Source organism: Carlito syrichta, unplaced genomic scaffold (assembly GCF_000164805.1).
Source record: "Carlito syrichta isolate Samal-C Ts95f unplaced genomic scaffold, Tarsius_syrichta-2.0.1 Scaffold311472, whole genome shotgun sequence".
Lineage (NCBI taxonomy): Eukaryota > Metazoa > Chordata > Mammalia > Primates > Tarsiidae > Carlito > Carlito syrichta.
The window spans coordinates 90,749-104,245 of NW_007255568.1; positions in this window are offsets into that span (position 1 = coordinate 90,749).

Sequence of the window (13,497 nt, forward strand, 5' to 3'; positions counted from 1 at the left end):
CTCAGGCAATCCACTCACCTCAGCCTCCCAAAGGCACGGGATTACAGGCTGAGCCACCGAGCCCGGCTGAGACAGATATTTGTACACCCATGTTCACAGCAGCATTATTCACAGAATCCAAAAGTTTAGGCTGAACATGGTGGCTCAGCCTGTAATCCCAGCATTTTGGGAGGCCGAGGCAAGAGGATTTCCTGAGCCTGTGGGTTCAAAACCAGCCTGGGCAACTTGGTGAGACCTCATTTCTACAATAAATTAAAAAAAAAAAAGCCGGGTGTGCTAGCGCGCGCCTGTAGTTACAGCCACTTGGAAGGCTGAGGCGGAAGGATCACCTAAGCCACTATACTCTAGCCCAGGCAAGAAAGTGAGACTCCCACTAAAAAAAAAAAAAGATGGAATATCCGTCAATGGAGGAATGGATAAACAAATGTGATATGTCCATACAATGGAATATGAGCCAATCTTAAAGTGGAACAAAATTCCGGTATGTGCTACAATGTGAGTGAACCCTGACGCTATCACCTAAGTGAAATAAGCCAGGAACAAAGGACAAACATTACATGATTTCACTTGTATGAGGTCCTAGAGAAGTCAAGTCCATAGAGACAGAAAGTAGGATACTGGTGGCCAGGGATGGTGGGGTGGGGATAGCAGGATGCTGGGGTGGTGTCGAAGGGCTTTGGAGTTTCAGTCTGGGAAGATGAAAACGTTCTGGATAGATGGTGGTGATTGCACAGCAATGTGAATGCACTTAATACTACGGAACAGTATGCTTTAAAACGGTAATTTTATGTTCTATAGGTTTTAGCACACTCACACAAACTCAAACACACAGACCAAGGACGGCTGTACTATAGAATTCAGATGTGAGCTTCCACAAAGGATCAGTCCCCACTTACTTTCTCCCCCACTCCTCTTCTTGTTCCCAAAGGCCAACTTAACAGTCCAATGTATTCTGCCCTACCATACCTAGTCTTGTCATTTGTTGCTCCTCAATACACCTTTCTTATTTCACAGCCAGTAAACAGAAAGGGCAGACTCAGAATTTAAGTGCAGAAGAAAGGAAAAATGGAAGGCTCCATGCTTAAGAAAATGAAACTCTTCAATAGCAATTAAATAGGTTGTCAAGATTAACACCTAATAGATGTCAAACTAAATAACAGATGCTCTCCAGAAGAAAAGATGACTGGGAATAGAGCATTGCGACGTGAATATGCCTGGTATGGTAAACTATGTGTGCATTCAGAAAGGTAAAGGATGATAAAGTTGTTTTTTGTTTGTTTTTGAGTCAGGGGCCTCACTCTGTCGCCCAAGCTGGAGTGCAGAGGTGCGATTACAACTCACTGCAGTCTTGACCTCCTGGGTTTAGGCGATCATTCTGTGTCAGCTTCCTAAGTAGATGGGACTACAGGTGCACATCACCATGCCTGGCTAATTTTTAAACTTTTTGGTAGAGACGAGGGCTCATTATGTTCCCTAAGTTGGTCTTGAACTCCTGTGCTCAAGCAATCCTCCCACCTTGGCCTCCCAAAGTGCTGGGATCACAGATGTGAACCAATGCATCTGGCCTAGACAAAGGTTTTTAAAGAAAAAAGTGAGGAGTATTACACAATTATTTTGAAATAATTATCTTTGACTACAAGATCAATCACAAGGATGATGTCAGTGCAAGGTTGAGCAGGCAGTTGTTGGGCAATGTCCTCACAGAAGTATTTTTTGTGTGAGAACACAATGGCCTTCGTTTAAGGTTGTGGTTTTTCCAGAGTCTTTTTTGCTAGCAGATATACAAGTGTAATAACCCTCTTTTTATTGCCTACCCCAGATATTTTTGTCAGGTTTTTTTTTTTAAACATTAGTGACTCCATTTTTATTCTGACAGCTTTCACATGGATTATCAAGATTATCAAGATTAACAGGTTGCTAGTATGTGCCCTTGATGTGGTATATTGAGAATGACACTCTCCCTTGGTGTTTTTCCTCCCCTAAACTCATAACCCCAGCCTAATCATGAGAAAACAATAGACAAATCCCAGTTGAGGCACATTGTACAAAATTCCTGACCAGGACTCCTCAAAACTGTTCAGGTCATCAAAAACAAAAAAAAGTCTGAGAAACTGTCACAACCAAGAAGAGAAAAAAGACATTTGGCAAAAGCTAAAAATCTATGAATAAAGTATGTACTTTAGTTAGTAATAATGTAAAAAGAAAAAAAGGGTGGGAGGGAAATCCTTTCTTTTAGTGATATGTGCTGAAATGTTTAAGCATAAAATAAAATAATGTCAGGGACTTATTTCAAATTCATTAAGTGGGGAGGGAGAATATGGTTTAGATGCAGAGTTGGAAATTGCTGAGGCTGAGTGATGGGTATATGGGGTCATTAACCTATTATTTCTACTTTTGTACATGTTATTTTATTTTATTTTGTATGTTTCTATATCTATCTATCTATCTATATATATTTTTTTAAGAGACGAGGTTTTGCCATGTTGCTCAGGCTGGTTTCAAACCCCTGAGCTCAGGTAATCCTCTCGCCTCGGCCTCCCAAAGTGCTAGGATTACAGCCATGAGCCACTGCACCCGGCTTGTACGTGTTTTTAAAACAATCCATGATAAAGCATTATAAACTTTTAAGACATCTAGTATGCTAATTTACATAAACACTGCATGTGGCCATTTCCTGCCATTTCCTGGCAGGCAGAATAAAACCATTTTGAAAGAAGGATAAAAACAACCATGAAGCAAAGACAGAAGGGAGCAGGGCTGAGCGATAGGTGTGAGCTGCAACATGTTTTTGTTTTTGCTTCCTGTTGGCTCCAGGGCCCCTGACCTTGGCTTATGTCAGCAACTCCTGGATACCTAGACCAGCCCCCACCCCAGTCCCCTCCAAACAACTCCATTGCTATCTATTTTATGAAGGGACAAGTTCAAACAAATACGAAGACGTGTAAGGCTTACCTTGAAACTTCTCTCCTTGTCTAGGACTCATACCCCTTCTGATTTTTTTTTAATTTTTAAAAATTTTGCTTATTATATTTATTTTGAGTCGGAGTCTCATTCTACAGCCAAGGCTGGAGTGCAGTGGCACGCACACGGCCACCCATAGCCTCGACCTGCTGGGCTCAGGTGATCCTTCCGCCTCAGCCTTCCAAGTAGCTGGAACCTTGGGCATGCACAACACGCCCGGCTTATTTTTTGATTTATTGTAGAGATGAGATCTCACCAAGTTGTCCAGGCTGGTCTTAAACTTGGGAACTCAAGCAATACTTTCATCTCAGCGTCTCAAAAGTGCTGGGATACAGGTTTGAGCCACCATACCCGGCCCTGACTTTTTAAATAGTAAGGCCTGGCATGGTGGCTTACACCAGAAATCCCAGCGCTTTGGAAGGCTGAGGCAGGAGGATTGCTTAAACCCAGGAGTTTGAGACCACTGAGGTGGCAACAGCGAAATCTTGTCCCTACAAAAAAATTAGCTGGGCTTGGTGGCACGTACCTGTAGCCCCAACTATTCGGGAGGATGAGGCAGAAGGATCTCCTGAGCCCAGGAGGTTGAGGCTGTGGTGATGTGTGATCGTGACACTGCACTCCAGCCTGGATGACAGATTGAGTGAGACCCTGACTTAAAAAAGACAAGAAAAAAAAAGTGGGATGGACTCAGTGACTCAGCCTGTAATCCCAGCACTTTGGGAGGCCAAAGCAAATGGATTGCCAGAACCCGCGAGTTGGAGACTATTAGATTTGGTAAGTTGTTTAGGGAATGGCATTGCATTTAAAATGGTTCTCAAGTCAGGATTTATTCTCCAATCTTAACAAAGGTTTGAGACCCCCTCAAGAAAGGGTTCCCAAGGTTCACTTGTGGCAGGATTTTACAGAGAGAGTCGGGACACCGAGGCCAGGAAGCAATTTTATTTGTGCTGGCACTGGCTCAGGCAACTTGCCCAGGCAACTTGGCAAGATCTCGTCTCTACAATAGATAAAGTCACCCAGGTGAAGTAGCATACACGTGTAGTTCTGCCTACTTGGGAGACTGAGGCGGAAGGATTTCCAGAGTCCAGCAGGTCAATGCTCGGTGGCCGTGAGTGTGCCACTGCACTCCAGCCTGGGCGATGGAGTGAGACTCCAACTCAAAAATTAAAAATTAAAAAAAAAACCCTCACTTACAGAAAATACACACTGCGGTGGAGGTGGAGGACTTTGTTTCCAGTTTTGGTTCTGCCGTGTCTGCCATGTGACTTTGGACAAGATCCATCAGGATACTGTGTGTTTTCAGTGGGCCTTCTGCCTTGCTGTAACTGAGATAGACAAGGCACTAGGCCTAGGGCACAGCCAAAGGAAGGAGTTGCAAAACTTCCAAGTACAGAATTCCTATTTTTAGCAGGACTCCTCAAAGTTGCAAATCATCAGATTCTGTTCAGATTTTTGCCTCACTGAGCACTCATTACTAAACTTGAACTTTGGAACAAGCTGCTCAAGAGAAAAATCATGTGAAGGATAGTTATCTTTCCTGCTCACCCCTCGCCCCTTTTCATCTCATAGTAGAGAGCTATGCATGTTCTCATTGGATTAAAAAAGAAAAATAACAACAAGGACAGTATGTTGTAATAAAAAGTCCACCAGTTGCCTTCCTTAATGGCTCCCCCATCTAAACACTCTCTGTTATTCATTATCCTGGTAATCAAGTATGGGAACCAGTCATGGGGACTGTAAAACCAGGTCAGAGAAAATCTTGGCTTAGTTGTCTTAGTGACTGTTTGCGTTGTTGTTGGCGGGACCAGATGATCTTACAGTGTTACTGTAGTAGCTGCCACATACAGCCAGTTACAATGAAGCGAAATGCATGACTTAAAGTACATAGAGAGAGCTCTGAAACTTGAAAGAGGCTCTTGATGTTCAGATGTGTGCAGATATGGGAAACTCATTCCACAGCCAAGACAGTAAACACGTGACTCTATTGATGGCATAATTGGTCATTGTCTGTATGGTCAAGGGACGTTCCGCACCGTCCTCGCTCTATAGACCATTGATTCTCCTTACTTACAGTAGTTATGTTCTATCAACTGCAGCAAACATGGAATAACATTACTCCTAGGGAAAATATAGGGTTAGGGTCCTGTGAGTCTCTGGTCATGACATTTTCATCAACCAATCAATATATAACTTGTGTGTGTTTCTGTTTTAAAACATCTAAGTATATATTATTAGTTCATGAACATTGGGCCGGTGGTCAACAGCATTATAACTCATGTCTGAACAAAGCTCATCGTCACATACCTGTATTTTCTCCATGAAGCACATCACGGCTTTCTTTGGCCTAGGAACACTAGATAGCACTTCACAGCCTTGGGCTTGTGGGCCATTTTAAACAGCAAAATCACCAGTAAAAATGTAAAAAATGTGACCATACATAGACCAGCAAAACTGTCACACGTTTAAGTATGAGAGCTGAAACAAGAAGGTAGGTATCGTCTTCTTTGAGCTTAGCTGGGAACGTGGGCTTCGGGCGACTCCCACTCTTCACTGCTCTGTGTACACCTGCAGATGACCATGGAAGTGTTGTACATACTGATTTGGGGGTTACAAGTAAATTTCAGATAGTGGGTAAATTCACTGATACAGATCCATGAAAAATGGGGGTGGACTGTCAACATTATACACTGGAGTCTGCTGTAAGTCAGCAAAATTCCATTTTTGTCCCCAGCATGTCAATTTTTAGAAGTGGGAGAGGTTAAATGTGCAATGTATTCAAATATGAGTTACTCACTATTAGATTTGGTAAGTTGTTTAGGGAATGGCATTGCATTTAAAATGGTTCTCAAGTCAGGATTTATTCTCCAATCTTAACAAAGGTTTGAGACCCCCTCAAAAAAGGGTTCCCAGGGTTCACTTGTGGCAGGATTTTACAGAGAGAGTCGGGACACCGAGGCCAGGAAGCAATTTTATTCGTGCTGGCACTGGCTCAGCAGATTCACATCCAAAGGTTGAGCCCCAAGCACGGGGGGCATTGCCTTTTATACATTTTTAGCTTCTTTGTCCTACCGATAAGGCTTCCACATTAGTACATACAGGCTAATTGAGTATTTCACAACTCAAGGTTACAGCAGAGTTACACATGCACACTACAGATTTGGGGCTACATTCCTTTCTAACACAAATCTTCCAAGAAAGTTATTATCTTAGGGTGCTAGAAGGACTCTTTCATTATTCTGGAAAGGCTTTTATCTTACTGTACTAAGGAGCCCTTATTCTGTCCTGGGAAGGCCTTCATCTTATTAGGCTTGGGGAAGAGCTCCCTGCTTCACACTCTGTGTCTCACTTTCCATATTTGCCTCAATCATTCTCAAAAATAATAGAATAGGTATGTACCCTCTCTTCCCACTATGCAGTTCTCTACTCACGCCCCTGCCCAACCCCCCATGGCTCAAAAGTATCCAAACTTTGTGGCATGGAACATTCTCCATATACAAGTGGGTAACCTTTCAGACAGGACCCAGATGGTTCCTGCTAGGGCTCTTTTTTGTCCCAGGGTCCAACTTCGTCTTGTACAGGTGTGGAAGCGGGCAAGCTCTGCCCTTCTTCACCATGATGCATATGGAAGCCACTAAATCCCACTTTTTTTTTTGAGTTGGAGTCTCACTCGGTCACCCAGACTGGAGTGCAGTGACCGCTCTCGGCCACCGCAGCCTCACCTGCTGGGGTCCGGCGATCCTTCCGCCTCAGCCTTCTGAGTAGCCAGAATTACAGGCATGTGCTACCACGCCCGGCTGATTTTTTGATTTATTGTAGAGATGAGGTCTCGCTGCCCAGGCGGGTCTCGAACCCGTGGGCTCAGGCAATCCACTCACCTCAACCTCCCAAAAGCGCGGGATTACAGGCTGAGCCACTGAGCCCGGCAAGTCCCACTTTTTGCCGGATCTATTGTTCAGGGTGGTGTATGAATAACACAGACACAACTTTTTCTTGCTCATGTTGTGTAACCACAGTCGATTCATACTCTGGTGTGCAGAGAAAAAGGAGCCTTTCCTTATCTATGACAGGTCTAGTCTTCCTCAGAAGGTTCCACCCCATTGAAAGGGGAAAGCCCAACTCATCAGTTAATAATATCCCAGTCTCGACTGGGCTCAGTGGCTCAGCCTGTAATCTCAGCACTTTGGGAGGCCAAGGCGAGTGGATTGCCTGAGACTGCAGGTTTGAGACTAGCCTGGGCAACTTGGTGAGATCTCGTCTCTACAATAAATAAAAAAATTAGCCGGGTGTGGTAGTTCTGGCTACTTGGATGGCTCAGGTGGAAGGATCGCCAGAGCCCAGCAGGTCGACACTGGGGTGGCCATGAGTGTGCCACTGCACTCCAGCCTGGGTGATGAAGTAAGTCTGCAACTTGAAAAATAAATAACTAAGTAAATAAAAAATAATATCCTAGTTTCTTCAGTGAAAAGTTTTCTTTTGGCTCATGACAATCTTTCCTTTTGGAAAATGCTCATTTGTTCTGAGTTTTGTCCCCTCTCTGTCACCTCCTAAAATAGCTCCTAGGTGTGTGCCCTCAAGGGCAGGGCCAGAGACCTCGGATCTGCATCAAGTAGGCCCTGATGCTGCTTTCTGGTCCTCACTGCCCTCTGGGGTGGTGTGTTCCTTGCTTATCCTGGTGGCATCTGCCACAGCAGTCTTCATTTGGGGAAAGACTAATCTAGTCTCTCTTGCTTGGTCAGGGCCTAGGGGTTCTCTCAGCTGATCTGCCTATCTAAATGGAACTAAGATCCCATGTCAGAGCAGCCCTTCCTGGGGATACATCTGACTAAACAGGGGCAATGAGAGCCTCTCCTTGGGATATTTCAAATGGGAAGCGGGCAATCTAGTTCCTCTCTGGGAGCAATGGAGACAATATTGTGAGATGGAAGGCTCCAGACCTGCGATACTTGCTACCCCATAGACGTAGACTGCAGTCCTGCAGGAAGAGGCAGGCATGTGAGCATTTCAGAATCATTCTCATCTGTGCTCGAAGTTGTGCCTGAGGTCCTCTTTTCTTCCTGTGAGATATCCATACATCCTTCCAATAAATTTCTTCTTTAAGTCCAAGCTAATTTGAGTTGTTTCTGACACTTGGAACTGAAAAAAAAAAAACCCAAACAGAATGTTTTAAAATGCTTTAATGATCCATCTCAGCACTTGCATATTTATAATACCAAGCAAGCTTCATTTACGCCATTCTCCATAAGTATGTGATGTTTATATAAGTTGAGAACTATTGCTGACAAACATGAGACAACTGACATTTTTAAACATTTGTTATTGTGAAATGTAACACTGATACAATGATGTGCACCAAACAAAAATGTACCTCCCAAAGAATTATCATGAAATTAACCAATGTCACCATTGAACAGGCAAGACATAGAACGTTGCTAACACCTTCCATGCGCATCTCATTCCCCCTCCCGATAGTTACCATTCTTTGCCCTCCAAAAATAATCCCACTCCTTTTATGGTTCTCATTTTCTTACTTTTCTTTCTAATGTTACAATTAAGTCCCCTACATATGAACGAGTTCCATTCCAAGAGCATGTTAATAAGTCCAATTTGTGTGTAAGTCCCACAAAGCCTAAGTACTCAAGTAACGCAATTGACTGCATAGTACTGTAATAGCTTTATAACACTTTTAGCACAGGTGATACATAAAAAACAAATAACATATAAAGAAAATATTTTTAATCTTATAGTACAGTATCTTAAAAAGTATTGTGTGATTCATGCCAGATATTTGAACTAACTTACATAATTGGACATGCAAATGCACATTTGCATCTTTAAAAGCTCACACCTTGAAAGTTTGCATGTAGGGGACTTACTATATCATCCAAGCATGCATCCCTGAACCTTTGAGTTCTACTTTTTTTTTTAAACTATATAAATCAAGTCATATGATATTATCATTTTTAGCTCAGGCTTCTTTTGCTTAATTATTTTTTGAGATTTATCCAAAAAATATGAGGTTTGACAATTAGGTTTGCAAACTCATCCTAGAAAAAGTGCTACATACCTCATTGCTGGATATCACTACGGTCACCTTTGAAGTACTCTCCTGGGGAAAATATACACCGACACCAACACCTAGTTCACCTGTCAAAGCAATTCTGGAGCTCTTTTTCTGGAATGGCCATACGAGCTATCATTGAATTACCCTTGATGTTCTGGATGTCATCAAATGTCTTCTTTTCAATATTTCCTTTATCTTCAGGTAAAGAAAAAAGTCATCGGGGGTCAGATCAGGTGAGTAGGGAGGGTGCTCCAATACAGTTGTTTGCTAACTAAAAAATTCCTCACAGACAGTGCTGTGTGAGCTGGTGCAGAGTTGTGAAGTAAGAGCTCCTTTGGGACCATTTTGCACACACTTTTCTCATGCTAAGATTTTCAGTTAAGAGTTTCCTATTTCTCTATTGATGTCTATTTGGTCTGCTATGTTTCTCACAGTCAGTCAATGAGTCTAATGCACAATTTGAAGAATTTTTGTAATGTTTTCATCAGTTCTGCTTGTTACCAGTTGTCTTGACCCTTCTTCATCAGTGATGCTTTCTTTCCCCTGAGAAAAATGTTTAATCCATTTGTATACTGCTGTTTTCTTCACGGTATTATCCCTATAAACTTGGACTAACATGTCCTTGATTTCACTTCTACTCTTGTCAAGTTTAACAAGAAATTTAATGTTTGTTCACTGCTCTGCTTCAAGCTCCAACATTCTCATGTCGGCACACACACAACATGCAACAACAATGATGAACACCACTCAGCAAGACACCACCATACATTGACATAAACACAGCTGTGAGACACTGATATATCAATGTTATGAAACCTCACCAAGTTGTTTGTACAGTGCTGCTGACATAAGCGTATGGTGACAAGTTCATTAACTTAATTGTCATATCTCATACAGTAGATATAGTTCAGTCATTTTTTATTGCTCTTTAGTATACTGTAATATGAATGCACATTCTCCTATCCATTCTGTTGATAGACATTTGGAGGGTTTTTTTTTTTTAAGTCAGAGTCTCACTCAGTCGCCCAGGCTGGAGTGAAGTGGCAAGCTCACGGCCACTACAGCCTTGACCTGCTGGGCTCAGCTGATTCTTCTGCTTCAGCCTTCCAAGTAGCTGGAACCACAGGCACGCCCGACCAATTTTTTGATCTATTGTAGAGATGAGATTTCTCCAAGTTGCCCAGGCTGGTCTCAAACCCATGGACTCAAGCAATCCTCTCACCTAAGCCTCCCAAAGTGCTAGGTTTATAGGCATGAGCCACCACACCCGGCCAAGGGTTTTTTTGTATGTAGCTATTATAGGTAATGCTGCTATGAATATTCTTGGTGAATACTTGCAGACATTCTCACCGTACATGTACATAAGAGAATTGCTACATGAATATGTATATTTTCAAGTGAGTAGATAGCACCTTTTTTTCCCCTAAATGAATAGTCTAGTTTTTATTCCTACCAGCATTTTATGTGAGTTTGTTTTGTTCCATATTCTAATACTTGTTAGTTTTTTTTCATTTTAGTTCTTCATGTGGGTGTGCAGTGGGTGTCTCACTGCGGTTTTAATTTCACTTCCTCCTGATTACTACTGGAACTTTTGCAAATTTATTGATCACTTGTCTAGCTTCCTTTGTGAAGCGCCTGTTGAAGTCTTTTGGTCTTTTCTATTTGGTTGCTTGTCTGTTTTCCATACTGATTTGTAAGAGTCTTTATAGATTTAGATAAAAGGCTTCTCTCTCAGGTGGATATTTATGTTGCAAATATCTTCTTTCACACTGTAGCTTGCCTTTTCACTCACTTAATGGTGTCTCTTGAGGAAGTGATTCGTAATTTCAATGTATTCAGATTTATCAATTGGATTTTAAAACAATGTAACTGGATAAGCAGTGAAAAATAAATTTCTAAGTTCAGTAAAATGAACTTTACATAGCTCTCTGGCTAAAGTTAGACATTCTTTATTTGGAATGTTATTTCTGGAATGGCAAGTTTTTGTTTTTAATAAACAAAAATCCACTAAATACAAACCATAGAAATACACCTACAATATTTAATTCTGCCACTTGGTGGTGCCATAGAAAACTAATGATAATTTTTAAAATTATTATTATGAGAGTTTGCTGGACATAGGAATTTGATGTTGGTAAACTGAAAAAATATTAACATTTTAAAAAGTTTGTAATTGTCTTACACACTGTAATGGCTGAGCCCTACACTATAAAATTTCTGGCTTACTAATAGCCAAACAAGAAACCAGAATAGCACTAGTAGTTTTTTTACCATGGCGAATTTCAAGCATTCTAAAATGCCAGGCCAGGCATGGTGGTTCAGGCCTGTAATTCCAGCACTTTGGGAGGCTGAGGCAAGAGGATTGCCTAAGCTCAAGGGTTCGAGTTACCAGCCTGGGCAACTTGGTGAGCCCTCGTCTTTACAATAAATCAAAAAATTAGCTGGGCATGATGGCGCATGCCTGTAGCTCCAGTTACATGGAAGGCTGAGGGGGAAGGATCACCTGAGCCCAGTAGATTGAGGCTGTAGTGGCCATGAGCATGCCACTGTACTCCAACCTGGGGGACAAGAATGAGACTCCAACTAAAAAAAAAAAAAGTATCAATATAACATCCCTGTACTAATTACATATATAATAAACATTAACATCTTGTTATATTTACTTTTTTTTTTTTTTTGAGTTAGAGTCTCACTCTGTCGCCCAGACTGGAGTGCAGTGGCCGCTCCCGGCCACCGCAGCCTCGACCTGCTGGGCTCCGGCCATCCTTCCGCCTCAGCCTTCTGAGTGGCTGGAACTACAGGCATGCACTACCATGTCCGGCTGATTTTTTGATTTATTGTAGAGATGAGATCTCACCAAGTTGCCCAGGCGGGTCTCGAACCCGCGGGCTCAGGCAATCCACTCACCTCAGCCTCCCAAGGCGCGGGATTACAGGCTGAGCCACCGAGCCCGGTTATATTTACTTTCAAAAATTAAGGATAAGAGAATAAATTTTATGCTCCTTTGTTCTCTTCAGTTTCAATCCTTTTCCCTGTTTTCTCAGGACATGGAACTCCTGTCCAGAATTTGAGGTGTAGCCTTCCAATTGTTTCTGTATTTTTAGTACATGTCCATGAACAATACATTACATCATATCTTTAAAATGTGTCTTTTCATACTATAGTTTGGTACAATGTGCTTTTTACATTTAACATAGTGTTTTACCATGTTGCCATATACAGATGCATGCAGACATATAATATCTAGGTCATTAATTTTAACTGCCAAATTGTAAGTTATGGCAAACATATACCCTATGTTTATTTATCCAGTCCTCTATCAACGAACATTTCAATGCTACAATGAATGCAATGCCTAGAATAGTATCTTTAAGATATTTAAATGAAGGAGTGGAAACCAGCTTTTATTTTTTATTTATCTTTTATTTTTGAGTTGGAGTCTCACTCAGTCGCCTGCTGGGCTCCGGCGATCCTTCCGCCTCAGCCTTCCAAGTAGCTGGAACTACAGGTGCACGCTACCACGCCCGGCTGATTTTTTTGATTCATTGTAGAGATGAGGTCTCACCAAGTTGCCCAGGTGGGTCTGGAACCCGCGGGCTCAGCAATCCACTCACCTCAGCCTCCCAAGACGCGGGATTACAGGCTGAGCCACCGAGCCCGGCTGAGGCCAGCTTTTAATTCAAGCAAAAGAGAAATAAATATCTCAGGCAGACTATTTTTTGTTTGCTTCGATTCTCCAGTTTTTTGTTTTGTTTTTTTGCCGGTAACGTCCACTTTGCATGCATGGCAGCAATCATTACCTGAAATTTCCTAACGGTCTTTTACCTAATCCACTGAAAAAGCTTCTGATGTGGTGGGCGTGAAGGGGGCAGCGGTGCACGAACGAAGTGGGTAGAGAATGGACACAAAGACATCTCAATGTCAAAATACAAAAGACAATGGAAGGTCTGTCTGGTTTTGGAGCACGGGAAAGTGACAGCAGTGAGCGTTATAAATTTGGGGGAGATCTGAGAGTTGACAACGCAGGGCGTGTCCTGTGCTACCGTTTCCGGATAACGAGTTAGCGGAATACAGAGATCTTTCTCTCCATGCTTCTTCTGAAAGATGTAACCATCAAACGCCCGGCGGTTGCCATGGGAACCCTGGGGCGGGGGGAGGTCGGCCAGAATTCTTGATGCGCGTAGAATGTTTCTTCTTCCGGTCTTCTGCTCCTCGCTATCATCGTCCCTCTCCTCGGTCCCCCGCCCATTCTGTTAGGCTCTCATCATTCCTTTCCCTTCTTGAACCTCTCCCTCTCTGTTCCAGGCCACCATCTTGGACCATGCGTCAAGATGGCGCCCTCTGGTCCCACAGACATGGCCCAGGAACACCGGCGAGGCTGCGCGCGCACGCACTCGGGCGCGGCAGGGCGGGGCAGGGACGTCAAGGCGTCGCCCCGCCCCTGACAGTCGCTCCGCCCCCGGTACCACACCGCC